The sequence below is a fragment of the Calonectris borealis genome, unplaced genomic scaffold, assembly GCF_964195595.1.
Source record: "Calonectris borealis unplaced genomic scaffold, bCalBor7.hap1.2 HAP1_SCAFFOLD_125, whole genome shotgun sequence".
Taxonomy (NCBI): Eukaryota; Metazoa; Chordata; class Aves; order Procellariiformes; family Procellariidae; genus Calonectris; species Calonectris borealis.
Window position 1 is genome coordinate 79475 of NW_027441513.1, and position 13505 is coordinate 92979.

Below are 13505 nucleotides of genomic sequence, written 5' to 3' on the forward strand. Positions count from 1 at the left end.
CAAAGTGCAATCCCTAGTGCTTTCCCAGACAAAGTTACATGTTGTTGAGCAAAAAATGCAAGCAGTTCCATAGCAAAACATGGCATTACAACAGTTTCAGAAGGTCACGTTTGCTAATATGCCACACATACGCATCAGTATTTTCCTGTAAACAATTAGGTGCATTTGCACAATTTACACAGTCTGCGATCAAACAAATTAGATTGTGTTGTCCACTGTATATATACTACAGTGTATGAAATTGTGCAGCATTCAAAGCATGGATCTATAACTGTAGCGCGTAGAAATTCAAAAATAGCCATGCAGTTGTCCGTGTTCCAGAAACGCTTCTATTTTGGCTCTTGCAAACCCCCCTGAAATGTCCGTCACTTACAGCCAATTAAATTCTTCTGTGAAAATTGTGTTAGTTTCTAATGCAAAATGAACGAAAAGTATGAAAAACGGTAAACAGCTTCTGAAGTGCTTCTTCTTTGTGTCTTGAAGATGAGTAATACTGCAACATTACGTTGCGGCTGATAAGGTCCTCCCCCTTCTATCTTCCCAAACTGGCAACTACTCTTTACCAGGATAGTATCAAAATATACACACATTTTAAAGTTAAAAGAAATACTTTAAATTATTAAAAATTAAATTAAAGGTTTGTTCACATGACAACAGTTCTCCAGCTATAGATCACAGTATAAGATTTAAAAATACAAAGCAAACACTTTTTTTTAGGAATATATATGTACCTTAGTCAGCTGGGCCAGAGAAATAGATGCAGAAGAGTCATCAATCTGTTCACAAAAAATTAAACTCACATTCAAGTTCTACAATCAAAAACAGAGCAATAGTTAACCTCTACTGTAGTCTGACAGTCTGCACTATATCCTCCGAGTGTCACTGAAAGAGCCATTTCCAACCTAGTGTAGTTGGTATTTGTTCAAAACAAAGTCCAAACCTGTGACAGCTTAAGAGTGCCTATGTGGTTAAGGAGAAGAAGCTAAACTAACCAAACCCGCTGGAGATCAACTTATTGCTCCAGAATATCTCAGAGAGGGACCCTTGTCAAATGCTCACAGCTGCTTAAAAGTCGAAGGGGTAAGGAAGCTATCAATTTTCAGCTAAAAAGGATTTTTAAAAAATATTTATTTGAAAAGGAAGCATCACTACAGGAAACTTCTTTTCAGTGTGGTTTGTAAACTAATCAGCCAAGTATTTCCTTGTGTTACTTATTTCTGTTTTAGCAGCAGAACGACAGTGTCTTCAAACCTGAAGAAAAACGCTGCCCCTTTTCCAAATGTAAATTCAAAGTGGCAGTATCCTAAAGAAAAGCTTAGCCTTTGGGAAATTAAAGCAGCATCCAGCCCTGAAGTCACCCAGATCCAAAAACGTACTGCAGGCGGAGGTTAAGAAAAATGACAGGGATTTTACCCTTTACAAATGCACCAGGCTCTAACCTTGTGCCAAAATTTGTACACTGGGTTTTACGTATTTTCATTTGCAGACAAACTATTAAACTAAACTGCTTCATCTGATAAAGCGGAAAGGTCAAATGTAGAACTTTAGAATACCACTTTGTGTAGCAACGATATTTAAATTCACAGCAATCTATTAAAGACAGTTATGCACTCAGTTATGCACTCAAACAATATCGCTTCAATTATACAGTTTCAGGAACAAATACCCAAGTCTTTAAGGACATGAAAAGGAAGCATTTAGCTGCACAGAACTGTCCTCAAAACGTGTGGGACATGTTGGTTTTGGTATTTGTTTGAACCCCCGAGTCAAAAGTAAGAAACAGTACCATGTTTAACAATAATGGTTTCTCAGTGGTTTTTGATAACATTTTCAAAAACCATGTTCAGTTGTGCAAACCTTGAACCTACGTGATCTAAAAACGATTGTACATTATCTGTACAACACAAAGTCGTTCAGGAAATAGTCTAGCATATCCAGTATGAAATACAATGCATTACTAGGCACAAACACCAATATTCACATTAGATAGAACTGTGCAAATGATGGCATTACTCCGTTTCTACTATGCTGAATCAAATACATTGTATTTACAACATATACTATGTTTTACTGGAAAAGCTATTAAGTTAATGTTTGGAAAATTAATCCAAGGCTACCTTAAGTGCAGCGTGCAGCAAAAAGTGTGAGACTGTGTTTTTATATACTGCTTTTGATGTTCCACTTACTGGCTCAGTTTGACTTCTAGAAGAAGAAATAAAGGTGATCAGAACTTCAAATACAGCACTTGTACCAAAAACATAAAGCACTGAAAACAGATTATAAAACCTGAACATCAAAACTTTATGTTCTGATAGTCGAGTGAATCTGGAAATTTACTCATATACATAAACCGTTGTCTCTTGGTACATTCAGTGCAACTAAAAAAACCCCCCAGAATCCCATTTCTACTTTGTCACAAATTACTCTAAGGCTTACAGATATAGAACACGACCGTGCAAGGGGAAGTCCTCAGGTAGTTTGTCTCTGCTACATAAGTATCAAAACCAGGAAGTCTGTACTACAGTTTTGTGTTCATAAATAATCAACCATCAAAATACGAAGGTAACTTTAGCCAATCTGTGTATCGCTAGTATTACAAATAGGTACCAGATGGAGTCCTTTAGTTTCTAAGAAAGAACAGTGATAGTCTAGACACTTCCAAAGTGTCTTAAGTGAAAAGTGTACTTAAGTGAAAAAAATCAGTCATCTGACAAATGACAACAATGTCAGCAGCATCGTCTTTAGAACAGTGTTTCTCTGTGGAAGCCCAAGCACTGTGTTCAGATATCTTAGCCATGAAAGTGCCAAACCACTAAATGTGTTACATATGCTATATGGACTAAAAACAGTAGTAGAAATGTCACCTGAAAGCAGGTCCTAGGCCTTTGTGCGATTTAGGAGACCTGTGACAAAAAAAAAAGGTCTTGGTTGCCAGAATTTGCTTCAAGATAATCTTGAAAATGCTACGATATTTTAGGAAATATTTATTAAATTTGAAAACTTGCTGAGATTCCACATACTCATTGATCTGTATCTGCACGCTACTCGTCATGAATCAGCCATGCAACCATTGATGTCGTTAACAATTCACACATCATCCAAAGTGTCCCATGAGCAGAGGCAATTCAAAGGCTGCTGTGCAACTGGTGTACAAATAGAAAGGCGCACGCTCCCTGCCACTGCTAGAACACCACCAGGCTCGCAACGACAGCCACGTACCTCCTGAAGTTGAGGAAGGACAAGGACATCCTTTAGATTACCACAGCATGGATTCTTCATACATTTACCTTCAAGAGCGTACTAAAAGGAGAGTAACGCATTTTTGAAGGCCTCTCCACCATTACAGCATACATTCATCATTCCCAAACATCCACCACTCTACCAGTTGTTTCTGCAATGTTCACAGCTGAAAGACTAGAAAGCTAATCTGCCTGGTTAATTTTCAGCGCTAGAACAGCGGTGCCGTTCCTTCCTTATCCCCTTATACATACAGGTATGTATCTGACCTTTGATGCTAGCCGCATCTATCCTCTCATTTTAGGGCAGCATTACAATACCAGGAGAGGGTGCCCGAAACAGAGGATGCACTGACAAGACAGCACTAAGCAGACGTGTTTAAATTAACCCCCAAAACAAGGCCATGTTTATAAGCACAGTGCTGCGGTGTCCAGAATTACTAGAGGGTGCCTGAAAACACTGCAACAACTACTGCAGGAATACGCCCAAAGTTGAGATGCAGAGCCACATAAATTCAGGGTTTTTTGCTTGCAGATGCCTCGTGGGTACCGGGAGGCTGCTGTACTCTTTGTTCGAGACACAGTGTAACTCATCCGTCTACTTGATTTATTGAGAACCAACATTAGAAAGACATGGCAAAACCACAAGCTAATAATATCTACTAATTGTGGTGGAGAGACCTATCTTTAAGGCGGCTGGAAAACATGACCGTTCAAACAATGCTAATGTAGCTGATATAGAACTGGACTGTATGAATACATAAATGACAGCAGTAATCCTCTAGTCAGCACTGCATTGGAATAGCTGTAATTTTAATCAATACACCTGATTCTCTGTCCTCCGTAAATCTTAGGAATACAGAACCAAAACCCGGAGCACAGATACCAGCTTAGGGTAAAAACAGACGTAGCAAGATAACTAGTAACATTTGGTAATGTGCTAAACTGCTTACTGAGTTTCAAGTTTGGAAAGGATTAACTATTCCTTCATCGTACTTGCACAAAAGGCAATACACTTTAGGATATTGTTCTTTTTCTCTTGCCTGAAACGGACATTGTCTTGAGGAAACGCATAGGAATCGCTTACGAATGGAACTTCTTGTTTGCATCGTTCGCCAACTGGTAAACCTTGGTCTTTCCTCTATAGCTAGTATGCAAAAAACCCAGATTTGGGGCGTAAGAATACCTGCCATATCCCCCCCAAATGCCAGAAATAGTCAAACACTGAGAATCAGGCTCTTCTGAGACGGGAACAAAGTATGCGTTTACGCTACAATGCGTATCTGTCTTTACTATAAAAGCCATAAAAGCCAACACATATAATAAGGAATCTCTGCACGTCGAGGAAACAGGATCTACAACTTGGGTCTCAGAACAATCAACCCCAAGAACAAACCCAATAGAATAATCTTAAAAGTTACCATGGTTGGAGTTCGAACCCCATGTCCCAGCAGGCCTAAAAATGTAAGTCCACTTTCGGACACATACATTAAAATCTACCCCATGCCAACAAAAATTAACAGCAGCTTTAACAAGAAAGAACGCCTCTGTAAACTAATATCCATAAAAAAAGTTAACACACTGAAACCCCTAACAAAGAATACAATGCTTTATGGATACTTACATAACATCGGTTTTGCCGGTAGCTTTAACTCCTCCGACAGGGATTCTTCTAACAATTACCGATGAGTTCTTAGGAATCAGGGCATTCTCATCTGTGTATTCTGAAAACAACATAAATACAGAGAAAAACATCAGTCAATTCGTAAGAATGCATGCTCATATGTAATTACGTAGCACTTCGCAGAATCCCTTTACAGATACAAAAGCAAAATTTTATATGTAACATCACGCTTTCATCGTCTCAACACACTAACAGTATATTTCAAGAAATCTTGGGGTTTGAGAATCAAACACAAGCAGCAAAATCTTTTTCCTTTTTTTAAAACAGTTTGAATGCCAACAGCAAAATGGACTCAAAGGTCACTAAAGGAGAGTCTGCTAATGCACGAGGTTCTTTCCTGACCTAGCTTAAAGTTGCTTTTGCTTCCGTTAGGCTACAAAACCCATAGATCTTTGGAGAAAAACAAACCACAGCAAAGTCTCACCTGCCTAAACCAGATTCTAAAGTCTGACTAGCTTGCCCTGCAACCAAACAGGCACTTAGCTAAAGCATGAGAACTCTGCGCCATTGCTTTCATAGCTGATAACTAAAAACCAGTCACCTGTGCTGCCAGTGCTCAAGCCTGACAGAACACAGAAGAGAGCCTGCCGCCTCTGCCTGTTTCTTGGAGCTTAATCCATCAACAACCACACTTCTCAGCTGCTCAGGGCTTTACGTTTAAATGGAAACAGAACTGGCAGTGCTAGAATTTGGATCACAGACATTTTGGGGTTTTTTTGAGCTTGCTTTCACAAGTAGGGCAGAATTGGCTCAAACTCAAGTGGTATCTCCCCTCTTAAGCTAATCATCTAGTTTGAATTAACCAAAGGGACGTGAATTCGTTCGATCCATTCCCTTTTTGCAGAGCAGAGAGGCCCAAACGAAATTACTTAGGAAGACAGCCTTGAAAAGCCTTTCAGGAACAGCGTGTGCCTGAAGCTCTCCATGCTTTGCCTTGGCTTGCACCCTGTTAGTCTTCTGAAGAGGAGGAAAGCCTTCTGACCTTTTACATAAGGCCCAAACAAAAAAAACCAACTACCTGAGACACTTGGACTGAGTAAGCTTAAAATGCAAAGATCTCTCCAAGGAGAATGCTTTTTCTATTGTACTTACACAAGCTGGATAGGACTGAATATTTTAAAGCACTATCAGCAGGCATCCCCTGTAATCTGCCTACAGTTTTAAATATTCAAAGCCCTTACCTTTGCAGAGCGAATCAGAACAATGGTCTGAAAACCAAAGATACTGTATACATCGTCAAGCCCTGTCAGGTGGCATCCCTAAGACCCCTAACGTTGTGCTGTTAAGGCTCTTCACAGACACTCTCCTGAAAATATTTAAGTATCTGCAGATAAACAGCAAGCTTTAGGTCCAACCACTTTAAAGGCTAGGGCTGAAGTTACAGTTACCGCAGTGTACATACTACTCTCTTTAAGTTTTAGACATGAAACAGGAAGAGGAAAAAAAACACTAGTACACATTTTAAAGAAAAGCCTGTTGTAAGAGTGTCACAGAACCACAGGGGGGGAAAAAAAAAAAAAAGAAATGTAATGTTTAAGGAATGAAAACACTTTACAAGTCTTTTTATTTCTGAAAAGTCACATCCCAAAGTCTTTAATCACATTCAAACTTATCGAGATGGCAGATTACCAAACTGAAATATCCTACTAAGTAATACGAAACCATTATCATCTCTAAGAATCAAGCACCATTTGTTAGATTTAAAAGAATTTATGATGTCTCTAAGAACATTTCTTACGTATATCCACCATAAACGTTCTGCCATAAAACTTCAGTACTGCCCTGATACGGTTAACATGTAGTACAGGAAAAAAAAACACCCTTAGAAACGAATGATGAAATGATGCTCAATAGCATCTGAATGACCATGTCTTTGGTGTGGAAAAGAAGTTATATTAACAAGAAATTCCAAAGTATAATTTAGATACGGAGAACACTCGTGCGCAAGACGGCTTTCAAGGGTCTGCACAGATTTTAACTCACAGATACGCTCCTGATCCAAAATGTTGCTAGTGGGCAGTTTCTGCAACAGCCGCAAAACCCATTTTCCAATGCAGTGGAGTAAAACAAGTTGAAGTCAAAATTAAGTCACGAAATTCACCAAATCCAGGTGGTTTCTTTTCTTCAAATTAGCCATCTCTTTTATTTCTATCACGTTCAGCTTTCTCCACCACATTTCAAAGAAATCTGGCAAGTTGGTTATTACAAGATATGCTCCCACATTTCCTTCTCATTTTACCTAGAAGAATTCCAGGAAACCAAAGCTTTTGTAAGCGCCGTATGTCACAGATCAACCACGTACTCTTCTACGCCTAGCTCCATGTCTACAACACAGATCTGAAGGTAGTTGTCAGAACAGCAACTACAGAAGAACAGCTCTGTGAGGCCCCCAACACAAGTCACAGCTACCGATGGTGGCCGAATCGCATTATGGCTTCCCACCCCACTTAATGCCCAGCGCCGCTTGCCCTCCCGGTCCTGCCGCATGCTGGCGGCATGGGCCCCAGCCTGACTCACGCTACGTGGGGATGACCCACAAAGAGCAGAGCGCGGCTCCCACAGGCCACGGCCGACGCAGGGTGGTCTGCGACGCCGCCAGCCGGGCGGTGCCCGAGGCCCCGCGCCCGTCGCCCCCGCGCACCTTCTTTGGTCTGGGCGTTGGTGATCTGCAGGTCGCAGCTGGCCGCCTTCAGCTCCTCGCGGCCCATGATCTGGTGCTTGAGGTCACACCGGGAGATGTGGAGGCCGTTGAAGGTGACCATGTCATGGTTCAGCTTGGAGGCGAACTTGTAGTGGACGCACGACGTGGTTGGGGCCAGGAGGTGCCTGCTCCGTGATGGCGTCTACCGCGGCAGACAGCGTCGCGGCCGCTGTGCCAGGTGAGGGCCCGCGGCGGTTCCTCCTCCACCGAGGAGGCCAGGGCAAGCAGCGCGGGCTGAGCTCGAGCGGGCCGGCGGCGCTCAGAGGCTGCGGCGCTCCGCCATGGCCTTCCTGGCCGACAACCGCACGGGCCGCTGCGAGCGTGTCACTGTGCACACGCAACGGCACACTGCACCCACCCCCCGCGCCTCACGTGACCCAGCGCATTATGACAAAAGGCCCGCGTCACGTGGGCGTGGCGGCCCCGCGCTCTTCATCCTAACACCAAGCGCCCCCGAGGGGAGGGGGGGCCCGTCAGCCCCGGGCCTGTAACCCCCCCTGGCCGCTGGTCTCTCTGCTGTCCCCTGGCCTGTCACCACCCGGTGTCCTGCCACCCCCCAGGCCTGTCACTGCCTGGTGTCCCTCCTGTCACCCCCCAGGCCTGTCCCTGCCCAGTGTCCCTCCTGTCACCCCCCTAGGCTGTCACCACCTGATGTCCCTCCTGTCACCCCCCAGGCCTGTCACTGCCCGGTGTCCCTCCTGTCACCCCCCGGGCCCATCACCGCCTGGTGTCCTGTCACCCCCCAGGCTGTCACCACCTGGTGTCCCTCCTGTCACCCCCCAGGCGGTCACCACCTGGTGTCCCCTCCTGTCAGCAGCCAGCCAGGGCAAGACAGCCTGGGGCAGATGCAGCGGGCTTGGCCGTGTGGCGCTCGGCTGCCCGCGGTGCAGGGCCGGCAAAGGGAGGGGACATCTCAGGGTGCTTGAGTGTATCTTGTGGCATTCATGGAAAGTTCAGTCAAAGAAGCCAATGACCATTTATGTTTATGGCCACAGATCAGTCCCCTGCCCCCATTTTTTAACTCCTCCCTCTCTGCCTTTAGCCCATCACTATTTTTTGCTTTCTCTTTCTCTGTCTCTCTCCCTGTCTGTAGTTTCTAATTCCTCCCTGTCTGTCCTATAGCCTGCTGCTATTTTTTCCTTTCTCTCCATCTCTTTCTCCTGCTCCCTCTCCTTCTCTTTTTTCTATCGCCGTGTCCTGCTTCCTGGCCTTATCTTAATGTTAGGGTTAGGGGCTAGGGTTAGGGTTAGGCTTAGGGTATCGTTAGGGTTAGGGTTAGGGTCGGGGTTAGGATTATGGTTCGGGTTTAGGCTTAGGGATAGGCTTAGGGTTTCGTTTTAGGGTTAGGCTTAGGGCTTAGAAGTAAAACTGTCCCAAGCACTTACGCCTCCATCAAGGACCACATGCCCTGAGGCTTGTGATGACTGTTGGATGGCTTTCCCGCCCCCCGATGGAAACACCTCTCAGTTCTCTGTGCTCACACCAGGGAAGGAAAGGCAATACACCCCCATATCTAAAGGCATGGCACTCCAAGCAAAGGTAACGTTTCGTTTCTTTAGATGAACTGCCTGGCCAGTTACAACACCTGCTTATACTGACTTCATCCACCCTTACCCGCAAAACATTGTGACAGGCTGAGTCAGCGTGGAGAGTCAGGTGAACTTTGACGCACACACTGCTACCATAGGACTGGATTTTTAACCTATTTACATTTATCCGTCGCTTTGAAGCTGCCCAAGGGTCAGCATGCCCTTGCTACTGGAGGTTCTTGCTCTGTGCAGGCACTAAGGAAGACATTTCTGGTGACAGATTATTTCTAACGGGTAAAGCACAGCAGAACACACTGTTCATGAGCTGCTGAGAATCGTCCCCCAGGCATAGCAGGAACAACGGCAAAGCTTGTATATTTAAGATGCATTTGAGTTACCTTACCATTAAAATACACCACCACCAGACAGTGCTCTAGACGGAAGGCTGACATCAGTGTACAAGGACAGTCCCTTCTGGACATCTCGCTCCTGGGTAGAAATCCTAGAGACTTCCTTTAAGGACAGAAATCCAAAGAGCTACAATAAGCCTTTTAAATTCAGCACAGCAAACAAAAAGCAAACAAACAAAAAATGACAGGAAACCCCTGAGGCACTGATGAGGAACACAAGCTCTCCCCTTGAGTCCACTACCCCTCACAAGACTTACTCAAAATTACTCAGTTGCTTACTCAAAAGCAATAACCAACAAGCCATGTACCCTTGGGGAAGCCCTTGTCCTTCTGTGCCGCTGGTGGCATCCCACCATTTCTTTGGGAGTCCACACAAATTCAGAAGTACACTTAGTCCTCCGGCAGTCATTACCTATGGACCCGAACTCCTCCCACACCCCAGAAGTGGCTGTCGGTCGTCTGGCAGTCATTCTCCACAAACTGCAAGCCCTCCATACCTAACCACCTACCTAGTGACTCAGTGGAAATGAGCTGGACCACAACAGAAGTGACACTGCCCGGCCCGGTCACACAGATTAGACCACAAACGGTGGTTACAAGACAGAAAATGCAACACAAACCACAAGGACGGCAAAAAAACAAGCAGAAGACACATCACACAAAAACCAAAGACCCCTATCCAAACCCTAAAAATGCAAGCAAGCTACAAAAGGACTTTCCAAAAAAAAGACCACCCAGAACACAACATAAGGCAAAACCAACCTAACCCCAGGAACCCAGCGCTTGCAAACCCAGATCCTGACCATAACAATAACATGCTTTAATCCTAAGTCGCGTAAACTCCCATAACCCTCAAACCCCATAACCCTAGCACGCTGGAACCCTAGCGCCCCATATCCCTAGCACATTGTAGCCCCAAGATATCAAAACATTGAACACAAACTCCCTGGAGGTCTCTCTCTTCAGGTGGCCCCAGATCCCAGACACCACAACTCTGAAGTGGGGGTGCCCACCGTGCCCAAGTGGAAGATCCACCAGGACAGCACCAGCATCCACCTTCACATCATCCGTCACGCCCTGAAAAAGTGCCCAGGCTGGACACTCCTGGGGAGAAAGGCGGAGGCACTCGGAGACTTTGAACCGGCCAGCCATGGCCACAGGGCTTCAGCTCATCATGTCTGTGTCAGAGCCACCAGGCAGGTGACCCCGTCCCCCCTGCGAAGACCCCTTGGGGTAGCCGTACCCAGCACCAGCTGGCTGGATACGGCCTTTGCTCTATGGGGAGGTGCTCCCTGGGAGCAGGGTCTCTCACGGGGGAACTCACAGCTCACCTGGGCTGCTCTGCGGCCACCGGACGCCTTTGCTGTCAGGGGGCTCTCAGCACCTCTCTGCCAACGGCTGTCACCTCCCTGCAGGACGCTCTCCAGCGCACGGTCCGTCTCCACTGGGTCTCCCTGGGGACAAAGATCGGAAGGGAGGGATGGGGTTTGCTCTGTCCCCGTTCCCAGGGTGCTTCAGGAGAGACCTGCCACCCCCAAATGAGCTGTCTGACGTGGACACCACAGACGAGCTGCAGACGTGGGTCAGCACGGTGGCGGGGAGTGGGCAAGATGTCCTGCGGAGCCCCCGGCGCTGGCGGAAAGCAGAGCTGGAGACAACGGGGAGAAGCCCCAGGCAGCCGGCAGCTGGCGGTGGGGCCTGGCAGGGAGCAGCGCCCGCAGAAATGCCCGGCTCCTGGAGCCTCGGCCCCAGGGCTGCAGCCTCGGCACCTCCTGGGGCTTTGCTGGGAAAAACCAGGCAGGGGTGACCCTGACAGCCCGCACACGTACCTGGCCCCGGGATCTGGCAGCCTGTCCCTGTGCCCATCGCTGCCACGGGATCCAGGAAGCAGCGCCCCAGCCCTGGCGTGGCCCTGAGCCGCCTCTCAGGCCAGGCAGCAGGAAGCCGCGCCCCATGGCATGCTGGGAGCTGTAGGCCCGGGGCACGGGCTGCCGCGTGGCCATGTTGGTTCCCGGGGCATGCCGGGAGCTGTAGGCCTGGGGCACAGGGCTGCTGGGCGGCCATGTTGGTCTTGGGAGGTGCGGGCTCTGCTCCTGCTGCGGCCCAGCTGAGGTGAGGGCAGGCACGCAGGTGGAGCTACCGAAGAGGAAGGGAGGAGAGCACAGACGGACAGAGAAAGAAGTGCTTGAACTGTAACATTTGCCTGGCAGTGCAGAGAGCGGGAGCTGCGGTGAGTCCCAGCCCCTCGGGGCCGTGTCACCCCTCTTCTGCATCGCAGTCCCTCCCAGCCCCCCCCTCCCATTTCCCTCTGTGTCATTTTTTTCACTTCCCCATACCTCTCTTCTTCTGTTGCTGTGTTCTGCTCCCCGTCCTCTCTTCTCCAAGTCCCTCTTTCCCTGTCGCTCTACCTGCCCCTGTCTTTTTCTTGCTGCCCCTCCCTCCTGCTCCCTGTCCCTCTTTTTGCCTTCCTCTGTCTCTGCCCTGCAGCACATTGCTGTTGTTTCTTCTCTGTCTCTTTGTCCTGGTCTGCATCCCGCTCTGTTTTTCACAGTCTCTCTGGCCTGTTCCCTGTCGTGATTTGTCTCTCTCTGCCTGTATGTCCTGCTCCCTGTCCTTGTCTTCCCTTCTCCCTCCTTCTGCTTCTCTCTCTGCCTCCCCCCCCCGCCCTGCTCACTGTCACTGCGGTTTTCCATTCTGTATCCCACTGTCCCTGTCCTTCTTCCTGTTCATCTCTCTTCTGTCTCTCTCTGCTGCTCCCTGACCCATCCCTTCCCTGCTTCCTCCATCTCTCTGCAGGGCTCCTCATCCCTATTTCTCTTGATTTCTCCAGCTCTCTAGCCTTTTCCCCATACCTTTCTTTCTCTCTCAGCTCCTCTATCTTTTCTCTCATCATATTTTTCTCTTTCTAGTCCACTGTCCTTCTCCCCGTCAACTGAAGCTGAGTGACCAGGTGTCCCTGGGCTCTGGTATTTCCTTAGCATTGCCCTAGGGAAGATCTGTGGTTTTAGGGCTAGGGATCATTTAGGAGCTGGTCTCCTTACGTAGGCAGCGGAGCTAGGCATAGTTAAAGCAGAGGTTGTTCTCAGCTGGTGCTCTGTGCGTCCTGTTGAAAGAGCAGGCTGTGGGCCTTATTTTGAAGGAAGGTTTCTTGTTCTGCGCTTATTGCTCCTCGGGACGCTGCACAGAAGTGGTGGTGGGGTCTGGAGAGACAGATGGGACCTGCTGTGATTCCTAGTAAATGTGAACTTGAACGAGACCAGACTGACTGCATATGGTTTTCTTCTCAGCTCCAACTCCAACCTACGTGCTCGGCGCTAATGAAAAAAGAGACCCTGAGCTGCAAATGAGCAGACAACGTCACTCACTTAGGTCACCGTGCAGTTGGTCTGTGATAAGGGATGTGTACTTCCATGACGGTGCTTTCGTGAACGTTCTCTGGTCTTGCCGCTTCAAAGCCCTCCCTTTTTCCAGACATTTTAAGATGGCATTTCTTATTCTGGGGTTCAGGCTGGAGTTGGACTTAATGTTGAACAGCTGATATCATGGGCTCCGTAAAATGTGAGAGAGAACCCTGCTTTGTTGTTGTTGTTGTTGTTTTCTAACACGCCCTAAACTTTGCTAAGCAAAGGGAGGAGTGGTTGCAAGAGTCTGTTCTTTGAGAGTGACGTATTCCTGTAGCGTGCCTGTCTTTGTATGGTGAAGGTTTCCTACCTGCAGTATGATTTTGCTGAGCTGTGAGGCTGTATTGGCGTAGCAAAGCTAAGAAGTGGCGTCTTTAAAGGTCACGAAACTGTAGCAAAACTAGCGGGAGAAGCTAGTTCCTTCCCTGACAAAACTAGTAGCAAGTAAAAGCATTTGCAATTGGCTTTTTTATGCAATGTTCACACAGAGCTTTTGGTATTGATTGATTTTTGGGAAGCAAGACAGCAGTGAGGAAAGAAAACT